This window comes from Cryptomeria japonica, chromosome 10 (genome assembly GCF_030272615.1).
Source record: "Cryptomeria japonica chromosome 10, Sugi_1.0, whole genome shotgun sequence".
Taxonomy (NCBI): domain Eukaryota; kingdom Viridiplantae; phylum Streptophyta; class Pinopsida; order Cupressales; family Cupressaceae; genus Cryptomeria; species Cryptomeria japonica.
The window spans coordinates 202329823-202343135 of record NC_081414.1 but is presented as its reverse complement, the minus strand read 5'-3'; positions in this window follow the sequence as shown (position 1 = coordinate 202343135).

Here is a 13313-nt window from a genome sequence, read left to right as displayed (position 1 = left end):
TATGTGTATGTGTATGTGTATGTGTATGTGTATGTGTATGTGTATGTGTCTGTGTATGTATATGTATGTATATGCATGTATGCATGTGTGTATGTATGTATGTATGTATGTATGTATATGTGTACATATCTACATATATGTACACACACAGACACAAAAATATATATATATATAAATATTCAAATATATACACATATACACACATATACATACATACATATATACATACATATATATATATATATATATATATATATAGAGAGAGAGAGAGAGAGAGAGATCTATAAATATATATGTATATATGGGTGAGTTCACAATAATGGTTCGCACTTTCACCCATGAAGGAAAAAGGCGACGATGGGAAAACAAATGTGGAGGGTGTTCATTTGTATTGGGTGAATTCAAACGAACTACCCTTTGTGGTTCACTCAAACCCCCCACTTCAATCGAACCCCCTCTTTCGAGTGAACCCCCTTTAATGATTGTTTTTGTTGATTTTTAATTATATTGGGGGGGGTTGATTTGAAAGCCCCCTTCATTCGAACCCGCTTTTCTACACTTCTCAGACACTTGCTACAAATTTCTATAGATTTTTGGCCTTCAAACCTCTGGTTGAGGGCTCAAATGGAACGACCTTGACAACCCAAAATGTAGGATGGTAGTCTTAGAAGAAAGCTTTCCAATGACTATAATTTTATTATATATTGAGTTTATTATGAAGTTGCTTTTTTAATTTTACCAAACATAGGTTTTTCACTAAACATGAACTTATTTCTTCAATGCATTGGCAAAAATAGGAAAACTAATTTAAAAAAATTCTAAAAAATAGCTATGCACTAGGTATTAATGTCTTATTTCTAAAAAAAAAATAAAAATGAATTTCAATATATATAGAACAAGTTATGTTTCAAACGTACACTTATGTCTAAAATTATAATTAGTACAACTTCAAAACTTAATAAAATGAAAAATATTCAACATATCACTATCAAACCAAATGTATTCTTCAAAAAAATTGAAAAAATTTATTTAGAATTTGTAGAAAATATGTTACAAATCACTAGTTTACATAATCTTCAAATTCTTAACACTTTAAAAGTTATAGGTGTTGGAAAGTGAAGGTTTTTTTCAAAATGTTCATCTAAGTGTCAAGATTGGCCAAAATGCGGGAACCACTATTGTGAGCGCGCGCGCACACACACACACATGTATGAATATATATACATACATATACGTATGTATATATATATATATACATACATATACATCTGTATACATATATATACATACATATACACACATATGCATACATATACATACATATATACACATACATATGTATGTATATATATGTATATATGTATGTGTATATATGTATGTGTGTGTATGTATGTGTGTGTATACATATATACATATGTATATATGTATACACACACATACATATATACACATACATATATACATACATACATACATACATACATATATATATATATATACATGTACATATATATAATATATATGTATACATATGTACATATATATACATATACATATACATACATATACATATGTGTGTGTGTGTGTGTGTACATATATATGTATATATACATGTATAAACATGTATATGTATATGTATGTATGTATGTATTTATGTGTATATGTATATGTATATGTATATGTATATGTATATGTATATGTATATGTATATGTATATGTATATGTGTATGTGTATGTGTATGTATATGTATATGTATATGTATGTATGTATGTATATATGTATGTATGTATATATGTATGTATGTGTTGGTAAACAGATTTGTCCCTTTCTTGAAAACTTAACAACTATCTTCTTTAAGCAAGATATGACTCTGTTTCACCCTTTTTAAAGGAAACAAACTACCAACAGTTGGATGAATTAATAAAAATTTAACCTCTGCATTAGAGGGGAGCTCCTCGTATGATTTGCAATAATTTATTACACAAATGATATGCTAATACTTTTTACTAGAAAGAATTGAAAGGCTTCAACATTCATTCATCAACACCAATAAATGCCTTCAAAACTTTAAACATAGGAAATTTTTGGAAAGAATATTGAATGAGAGTTCACAGACTCTGATTACAAACATGATCACAATATTAATTCAAAGCATAACGGAGGCTCAACAATACTGAAGGTTGATCGATACTCTCTCATGCCTCACAAGGCAAGGGGGATCAAGAAAAACAATATGTGCGAGTCTCCTAACAACTATTGATAACCATGAATTAAGGAAAATATAGAGATAACTTATCACAGAAGTATATCATGCCCATAACACCTTCTCAAGAAAGATTATTAATCTTCAAACACACAGATTTAAAGACTGCATAATATAGCATTTCATTGATAATCAGCCATTGTATTTCCAAACAATTCATATAAGAAGCAAAATATTATCTATTGCTCCTCAAAATCAGAGTTTTTCGGAACCCATTTAAAGGCAAGCTTTTCAGCTTAAATAGCCACCAGGCCATAGTTTTTACATAATTAACAAATAACATTTACTTTCACTTCAGTGAAAGAAACTATTCAAATGACACAAAAGAAAGATAAATTAACAGCCACTGAAAGGCTAACATTTCATTGTAGCACAACTAAGCATCTACCGCAACTGAAGTTACAGGCTTGTCCTGTTTTGTTGCGGATCCTCGCCATTCTAGGTGTGTAGTCGAAAAGTTTAGGATAACTTGGAAATAAGGCAGGCTAATGTGTATGATCCTCTGCTTCCACACTTCCTTTTCCATATTCACCTGTGTGATCTTCGCTTTATGAACCTCCAAGTGATTCGAATAGACAATGAGCATTGATTCAATGCTTGTTACTTTCAAAAAGTCATCGGTAGTCAAATATTTTGTGGTCTGAATGGAATGAACTCTATCTTGAAAGACTTTAATCATGTCTACAACCTCCTCAGTCACCTTAGCTCCCTCCTTCATGAGTTGGATATAAATACATTTAAGGTCCTTCTATATAGTGTCAATCAAATTAGTCAGTCCCCTAAGTAGCTTAGTGGACTCTTCATGGCCCTGCCCGATGATTGAGTTGTGCCATTCCACATTTTTCTTTGACACGTATAGCACATTATCATCTAGGTTCTCCACCAGTTTCTTAGGTAGGAACTTCATCACTCTATACTTCTAAACATCATTCATTTGTGCAAGAACCGCTACCCACTTAATCCTTTCCTTTTCCTAGGCGACTGTCTCCAGCTCAAGGTCTTTACTCACAATTTCTACACCCTTACAAAGCTTGACCAGATTAGTAATATATTCCAATCCTTGTTGAATTATTAGATCCAGCCATTTGTTGAAAATCTTCATCACTACCCTGTTCCTTTGAACTTGATCAAGCATCTTCTAGTTTGCTGGAGACTTAGGGTCAAATGACACTGGTATCTGCGATAATGGTTGAGGATTTGGATTATGAATAGCGTTGATGTACTCTACCATCTGTGCGATCATTTTCTTCATTTCTCTCTTGTCTTTTTCATCTTTCCAAGTCCTTGAGATTATCCTCTTTGTAGAAGATTCCAAATGTTTTACATCCATAGCCCTTGATGCAAAGCCCAAATTTATTTTCTCCACAGTAAAATCTTCCTCTGTGGCCTTATCTGCATCTCTCCTAGGAATGGGCTTGGCCACTTAAGTTGTCCAGTGTCCTGTTGTGTCATCCACATCAAGCATTGCTTGTGTTTTGATCTTTTTGGGTTTTAATGCTTTTCCTAAGAATTTACTAACCATGTCCTCCAATGGAATGGTGACCGGCACCACGCTCCTCTTCTTTCCAATGGCGGCTTCAAGTCGTCTTGGTGCATTGGTAGGTCTTTTAGGTGGCAGGGTGACCTGTGCATTTGGGGATGTAACGATTACCAGAGTATTCATGACATCCTATTGAGTTTCTACTCCTTCATTTGTATCTACTTCTTGTATCCCAGGCTCGCTTTGATCCTGTAGGTCTATTATTTGTTCAAGCTCTTCACTAGAGTCTAAATCCACCATGACCCGTCGCAGAACAGGCTCTCTACTCTTCTTCTTGCTTCTTTACCGGGTTACTCAGGAAGCTGTAAGACCAAATGGCAACCTTCCTAACCTTCTTGGTGATATTTTCTCTACAGCGGGCTTTGAGACACCCAATAACACCATGAAAACTGGAAATTCTTTAGGAGAACAGAGCTGGATTTACCTTTAGCCCCTCCAATTAATTGAAGTATGGCAACTGTGACCTTCCTAAATATGGAAATAAACTCATACATTTTTCTTTTAGTTAGACAAGTAAATATCAATAGGGCTGCACACACTTCATCATGATTTACTCAAGCACGTGAAGTAATGGTGAAATGACAAACCTGACACCTTAATTACCCATCACTTCCACATGGGCAATTTGATGTTTTCATGATTACTTTCCAGATTTAGAATTTTGAAAAGCCGAATAAGGGAATATTCCTTCTTGTTCCGCTGCTTTTATTTCCACCAAAAATCTTTTCGGATTAGTTTGAAAAGAACTTATGAACCCTAAACCACTTGAACACAAGGTTCAATGGTTCAAGTTCACTTAAGAAATAAAACAGTAATGGTTGGCACATAAACAACACCGGGAACGAGCGGCAAAAGAAAAGGACTACTTAAAGTGAACCTTGAACCTTTTGAACTACTTAAAATTTGGTTCAAGGTTCAAGACTATATATCAACTCAACATAAAAAGACTCTCGCTCATCATAAAACAATACATTACCACAACTCACAAAAAGGCCTTTTGAACCTTGAACCTTGAACTTCTTGAAATTTGGTTCAATAGGTTCAAACTTCAATGACCAAAAACAAAGGAACGCGCTTGAAATTTGGTGACAAAGACCAAAACAACTTTCTTTTTAAACCGTGCTTTGAACCTTGAACCTTTGAACCTTTTGAAAAAGAGTTCAACGGTTCAAGCACGAGGAGAACAAATGAACCGACGGAAACAAAAGGCACAAAAAAGGCAACCCACAAATTTCAATAATTTTTAAAAAGAAAAAACTTACGGGTGGACTAATAGTATGTATGTATGTATATAAACACATACATACATATATACATGTATACATATGTATATATGTATATATATATATATATGTGTGTGTGTGTGTGTGTGTACATATTTACATGTATATATACATATATATGTATATGTACTTATATATACATATACATATGTATATATGTATATATATATATGTGTGTGTGTGTGTGTATACATATGTGTATATATATATATATATACATACACACACGGAAATATATATATATATACACACACACACAATTCCCATGCCTGATCAAAATGCACGTCTCATCACCACTATCAGAACTTGTGATGTATGTATGTATATGTATGGTAAAAGTAATACAACCATCTACCTCTAGTGGAATCTATCCTGGAGCCCTTTGGAGCTAGTGGGCATACACTTGGATGTTTTGGTTGTCAAATAGAGGCATGTGAATGTGAGAGAATGTAACCCATAAAACCTCCTCTTAGCTTTAAAATTTTCTCTCAAAGAGACATCTCCCACTCTTGTTGTGCTACCTCCTACTCTTAAGCAATGGCTAAGTCATCGATGAACTATTGCACTCATGGATATTGTAGATCAGTTGAGGCACCACTATGTTCAACCTCTAGCTACCCATTGAGTTCATTGGCCTAGCTCTTGAAAGGATCGAGTTCCTTCTCAACACTCTCTATTATCATCGCTACTATTTCATTTTTAGTAGCTAGAGACCGAACCTTGGTTAGGTCTGCTGAACTCATTGACTTGTCAACATTAGAAGCTATGTGGATCATTGTACCTCCTTGACTTAGTTCTCCTCATAGGCCATCCTTAGTTGCATTATCAACTTGAATATATAGATACGAGATCTGGCTATTTTCTATGGATGATAAGCATATAGGACCTATCTCAAAATTTGAATAGCTTAGAGAATATCTACAATTAGTTGACTTAAGAAGCTAGGCCACTCTCATGTAAACACTACAAAATAATAAAAACATGGTAGACATCTTTACTACATCCTAGTAAATCAAGACAAATTTAATGTATTTTAAAACATATTATATTCTACAACATCTCAAGTTAACATAATGCACTTCTTACTTGTGTTTTCGGCCTTCCACTTTAAATATCACAAATTAGGTACCCTAATTGAAGCCACACTTGAATTGATGATATATGGAAAAGTGGGTACTATTATGGGACATATTAGTGAAGTTGAGGATGCTATTTTAGCTCTAATAGGGGGTTCTACCCTCTATCGTACACTTGGTCTCTCCTCTGCCTCTCTTGCTAACTCATTTTCTTCCTCCTCACCACTTTAGGATGACCCTTGATCGTCCCATCTCTCGATAACACATTTGGACACATTTTCCAACGTAATATTGTCAGAATTCCAATGGTTTTGTATCGTAGGTTCGACAAAATGTCGATGAGTTTTTTGTCGCTAAAATTTTGTGAGAGCATCTGACGCAAGATATTTTGTCAAAAAACCGATGAACATTCCATTGGAAACCAATTTCATCTCAACGGAACCATGCAACAATTTTCGTCATAACTTCGATGAAAACCATGGTAGTTTTCCATTACTCATACAACATTCCTGTCAAAACCATGTTGTACTTGTGGCGAATTTGGACGACATTGATCGTCAAAATTCAGATGGACTACCACTATGCTCTGACAAGAATGTTGTGCCTTCGATGAAAATTTTTATCAGAATCTCAACAGTTTTGTCAGGGTATTTTGGAGACGTTCGTTGAAATTTTGACAAAAATTTAATATTTAAAAAAAAATGTCAATCTCTCTCTCTATCCATCTCTCTCTCTCTCTCTCTCTCTCTCTCTCTCTCTCTCTCTCTCTCTATCTCTCTCTCTCTCTCTCTCTCTCTCTCTCTCCGCCTTCTCTCTCTCTCCCTCTATTTTCCTCTTTCTTTCTCTTAGGTGTCTCTATCCCATTCTATCCATTCTCTCCCTCCCACTCTCTGTCTCTTTGTCAGATTCTCCCTGTCGGCCTCAATCTCTATCTCCCCCTTTCTTTATAAGGTTTAGAGTTAGGTTTGGGGATTGATGGTTCACTACAAACTCTCTATATCCATATTATTTGCATTACATATCAGTACAAAATTAAACTTAACTTTGAAATTTTTTACTTGGCTAATAGATGGTGTGATGTGGGGAAAAGTGAATAATGGGGAGATCAAGAGGAAAGCTTTTCTTCCCTCCATGGAGAGATGAAAGTCTTACTTTGGATTTCCCTTCAATCACCTCACGTAAATCACATTTAAAAGGGGGGGGGGGGAAGGGTGGGGAATTCGCTAGATCCAATCTCTTAGAAAAGAAATTGAATACTAAATGAATTGATTATGATGTGGAAATGACAAGCTAACCCTTCTTTTAGAATGGAAAATGATTGAATTATGTGTTTTGAGACTAAGTGTAAAAGTATAAAATAATTGGTTATAACTTGAGATAGAAGCATGGGATGAAGCTGTGCACCTAGATCTGGATATAATATGTTGAGACGAAGCTGCCCTATGAATTTGAGAAAAAGTCATCGGGACCATGTAGAAAGTGCACACGGTCCTCCGAAAAATCCGTGAAATGAAGGGTTTTTCCGCCTCTGTAAATGGAGTCCAAAACTGCAAGAACAACTGTGCACCTACAACCTACACATAGAAAAGAGAGTAAAAGGGGTTGGGATTGGGGGTTTGCCTTCAGGTCAAACCCCAATTTTGGAATTAACCAAATGATGAAAGAAAGTACTTGCAAGTAAATGTAAATGAAAGATTGAAATGTAATTCACCTCAAGGCAGGATGCAATAGGAATGTAAATAGATTTTCTTGTGTAGAATTGAATGATGAAAGAGATATCCTCTTCAATGGTTGAATCCTTGGCTTGAATGCAACACCTATCCTTGAAGTGAGACTTGAGAATGCTCAATGATTGAAATGAATGCTTGAACGCTTTAATTCTCTTGAATGCTTGAATGCGTGATATCATGCCATCAAACCTATACAAATTTTGTCTTATGCAAATAGGAGGGAAAATGTGACATATATATATTCATCAATTAGGGTTATTGGACTAATTTTTTCCATCATAGGCCGACACAGGGGAAGTTTTCCTACTGAAATGCAAAGCTCAATGCATAATTTGAATGAAGGAGCCTTGAAATAGGGTAGGGATGGTGGCATCATGCCCCTATCCTACCATTAACTTAGGATAAGAAGCGGGTTTTAGGTGATGCGGAGTATGGAAAAAGTGCAGTTTTCAGGGATGAGAAAGTCTCGGGTCTTCAATCAGGCTTGGGGATTTGATTCGCCAATGTGAAGACCCTAATGTGGTCGAAAATTGCAAGGCTCACAATTTTATGACACTACATTCATCCCCCACTTTAGCGAGAGTAGAAGTGTATGCCGATACTACCGGTAAAGTACAAGAAAACAAGATTGAAAGACTTCTACCATAGCAAGGAGGCAAGATACACTAAGCCCCTAGTGGACTTAGGATCTTACGAATTCTATTGACAAAGTAAAAGGGAAGAGCAAGAGAGAGAACCATGACTACAAATAGCAAGGTTCCCCTCACTATGAGTCATGAAAAGCAAGGATATCAAAAATTAAAAAGAAAAGCCCAATTCACTAAGTAACTTTGAGTATCGAGAAATAAATTATAAGCGATCGTGCATGCCTTATCGGGAGCTATTTCTTTAAGGTAGGATACACCCAAGAGAGAGAAAAGAGTAGGAGCACGTTATCACAAGGATTTAGCCCCTAGTCGAGGAATAAACCTGAGGATAATGAGCACAAAACATGAGGTAGTTTCACTTTCCTCGAGGTCAGTATGTTGTATGATAACTCATGTATATCATATATGTATATGCATATATGAATCATCATTCCCCAAAGAAAGGAAACTACCTTAGAAGAAATGGAATAGAAGATGTCTTTTGAGTCAACATGAAAGAGACTAAAAGAGATCTCAATACTTTGCATCCTCCTCAAGTAGACATTAAGGGGAAATTAGAAGAACAGGGATACACATAGAATAATAATCACAAAAGAGCAAAAAAAGAGAGAGGGAGAAGATCTATGGTGCTAATGTTGCTAATATATCATGACATCTACCTCCTAATCTTGTTGATCACTATTTCAGGAAGGTAGGAAACATGCCAGAGGAACGACATCAAGCACAACATATGGAGCTATCACAAGATCCAAACAAGGCCTATGCTCATGTGGTAAGTCACTTTGTTTGACTCTAGGAGCTAGGATTAGGGCTTTTGAAAATTATGTTGATAAATGCTTGTCAACATCAACATATTCATAGTCACTATCAAAAGCATTAGGATTTGTATTTTCATCACGAATAACATTTTCACCTATTTCTTCATCTAGATTTATAGAAAGAGGAGCTTTCACATGAATAGAAGTAAAACTATCACATGTTTTTTGCATCTTGCGATTTGGAGATTTAGGTTCAACATCTTGCTTAGGAGAAAATAGAATCATATCAACTGTTGGAGTCTTGGGAGATTGAATGTTTTGAGGAACAACTTCACAAGCTCAAGCATGATGTCTTCATCGGTGGTCTCTCACACAACGATTTTTTTGAGTCTTAGCAAAAGGCTGAGAGGAAGGAGGAACAATTGTTGGAGGGATATTTTCCTCTTTGATAGTTGAAGGTTTAGGTTGAAGTATTTTAGGTTGGACAAGAGGAGAGGAATGCCTCTTCTCTCTATAAGAGGAAGGAGGTGGAACTGTGCCATATAAAGGAGGAATATTAGGTGTACAAAGGAGACCGAGTCCATCATGGGAAGGTGGTACAAGTCTAAACTTAGAAGGAATATTGTTGTTCTTCTTAGGAGAAGGCATAGTTACATCCATAGGAATAGGTTGAGGATCTTCCTTAGGAGGAAGATTAGTCCTATCCATTAGGGGAAGAACTTCATCTTCAAGAATGATAGGAATTTAAATTGTTGGAGATCTAGGTTGACTTAAGGATAAGATCATATCTTTCTTCCATTTTTTATAAGATTGGAAAAGATCATCACTCCTTTGTGGAAGAGATTGAAATTGGTAATGCCAAAATAAATCAATAGGAACCCTTGGGATTCTCTTGGATGGTTGAAATGAGCTATGGTTAACAGTTATGCTTTCTCCATTGTGGAAAAATTTTAAAAACTTATGAATTGGAGAAGCAATAGCCTTCATGGAAGATAGACAAGGATAGCCAAACTTCACATGGAATTGCTTGAAAGAAGGAATGATAATAAAGTTGACATCGATAGATTTAGTGTGAACTTCAATAGGAAGAGTGATAGAACCAATGGTAGGACAAGAGAAGATATCAAATAACTTCACAACCACATTAGTGTCATCATAAATTGGTTTATGCAATCCTAAAGTGAAAAGATACTTCTCAGTGATGACATTAACCATGCAAGAGGGATCAACAAGAGCACCACAGTAAGGTTGTCCTTAACCTTCGTGACTATGTATAAAGGGCTATCGGGTGCCCTAATGGTTTCACTAGGATTAAATGTAATACAAGGATCCTTAGGTGTCTCTTGTTTCTCTACCATATTCACTAAATTTAGAGCTATGGTAGTGAGATCAAAAGGAGAGAAAGAGGTATGTTCAATCTCAATCGCATTAGAGGTATGAGAAGGCAAAGGATTAGTAAAAATCTTAAGATTTTGATTAGGAGGAACTACTGATTTGTTTCCCTTATCATTCATAACTATCATAGATATAGTATTATTGTCAATCAAATCTTGAATCTTACTTTTCAATGCAAAACATTTCTCAATATAATGACCAGGCTGAAGATGAAATTGACAAAAGGAATTGTTATCAAAATAAGGAGATGCTAGCTTAGATGGATCAACTGGTTTTATAGGAGGAAGATTGATAACATTTCTTTGTAACAACTGAGACATAATACTATGTAAATATTCATTCAAAGGAGTAAATTGTCCTTCTCTTTTGAAAAATTTAGAAATAGGAGACACACCTATTGTGGCATTCACATTGTTGTTGTTGATTTTATCATTGAATTTCATGATGAAGCCTTTTGTTGGTTTGAACTTCGCAAATGGTTGTTTAACACTCTCCCTCTTATCACTTGGATCCATAGGAGTAGATAGCTCCATTTGATTCACACCTAGTTGATAATTGTGGAGTGTTGCGCACAACTGCGGAAAGGAAGTAAACTCAGACAAAATAATTTTTTCCCTAATATCTGTCTGCAAGTTAGAAATTAAAATTATTTGAATATTATTATTAGGTACAAGAGAAGAAATTTGAGCACACAAATGTCTATATCTACCAATGAAATCAATCACTTTTTCTTTAACATGTTGTTTACAATGCATTAAATTTGTCAAAGTAATTTTAGGACCAATGTTGTTTTGAAATTGTTGAATGAAAGAATTTGCTAATTGTTGAAAAGAAGTGATAGAATAAGAAGGAAAAGAGCAATACCATTGTAAATCCTTATCTCGTAGTGTTCTTGTAAACAATTTTGCAAGCAATCTTTGATCATAAGAAAAGTCAGTACACAAGGTTTGAAATGTTTTGACATGCATTAGAGGATCGCATTTTCCATTATAAAGTTCCAATTGAGGGACCTCAACATGCTTAGGTTGCATGACTTTAACAATATCAAGAGAAAGTGGGCTCGCAACATCAAATGTGGGCACACTAAACTTAGATTGACTCTCATGGAAGCAATTTGTTGTTGTAAGGAAGACACAGTTTAAGCAAGATTTTTAATGGTCACTTCGGTAGAAGAATTGATGTTAGACATGGTTGATTGAAAAGGTGATGTGATGTTTTTGAAAGAAGGCATTGATTGAAAATAAGGTAGTGAGACATTATGATAAGTATGCATAGGTGTTGATTGAGTAGGAAAATGGACACTTAAAGGAGGAATAAAATTGTTGAATGGATTTCCCCCATGTGTCACATTGATTGGTTGAGGGATAATATGAATGCTTATTGAAGACATAGGTAAAGATGGGGGATTAAATGAAGAAGAGGGATTGTCCCCATGACTAATTGTTATCAGAATAACATTTTGAGTTGAAATAGCCATGATGTTTGAGGTAAAAGTAGGAACACTAGTCATAGGAGTAGTTAAAGGAATAGAAGAATTGACATGTGTTGAAGGTTCTGAATAACCTAGGGTTTTAGCACAACTCTTTATAGGCATGACATTAGAATCAACAATATGAGCAATGCCACATAATATATCAATTCCATTCTTATCACTTTGAATCATGCACTTTAGACCTTCAATTAATGGAAGAGCTTCACTATTAGGGTATTTTTCGGACATCCATTATTGAAAGTTGTCAAATTGACTATCCAATTTTGAAAGTTGATCTATGGACACTCTAATCAAAACTTATTCTTCATCATGGGATTCATCAATTGGATAGATAGGGATATCATTAAGATGGGAAGAATTAGCATTATCCTCATTAAAGAAGTCACTCAAATTATGCTCCATATCTTTGGTAATTAAACCTTGGGAAGCCTTAATTCTAATGCTTCATCTAATGGGGGTAGTATAGGTAGGACTAATAGTGGGAAAACTCATGCACTAGAGGGAAAATTTGAAATTTTGAATTATAGGAACAAAGTGTACAAAAATTGAATAATGCCAAATTTGTGAAAATAATGATTAAATAATTTGAACTTTGTTGAAAGGGGAAAATGACACAATTTCCAAAAAATAATTTTATGATGAATGAATGAAAATTGGAATTTAAAATTAGGGTCAATGGGATACCACTTAATTTTAAAATTGACAAAATCAGAATTCTTCAAATTAGGGCAGATTAGAATTAACCACTTAATTTTTTTAAAAATCTTGAAATTTGAAATGTTGAATTTTGAAGGTATTGTTTTATTTTAGAGGGATCAAAAATTGACAAAATCAGCCAATTTTTTGGATTCAAGCTATTAAATACTATCATAACAGTCTCCTGAAATTTCAGGAAAAAAGATGGGGACCGTGTTGAAAGTGCACACGGTCTTCCCAACATTTTCAAAAATATTTAGGGATGAAAGTTACGATAATTTTAAAGCTAACACCAAAAAATTGGTGGATTTTACAACCTCTAGATAGGTGAAATTAAGGTTTGAATGTGAAAATAGGACCCTATTAGGGTTTTGAGAAAAAAAAAAAAAAGGAATTGAATTGCAAATTTGAAAAGGTTCAAACCTAATGGAT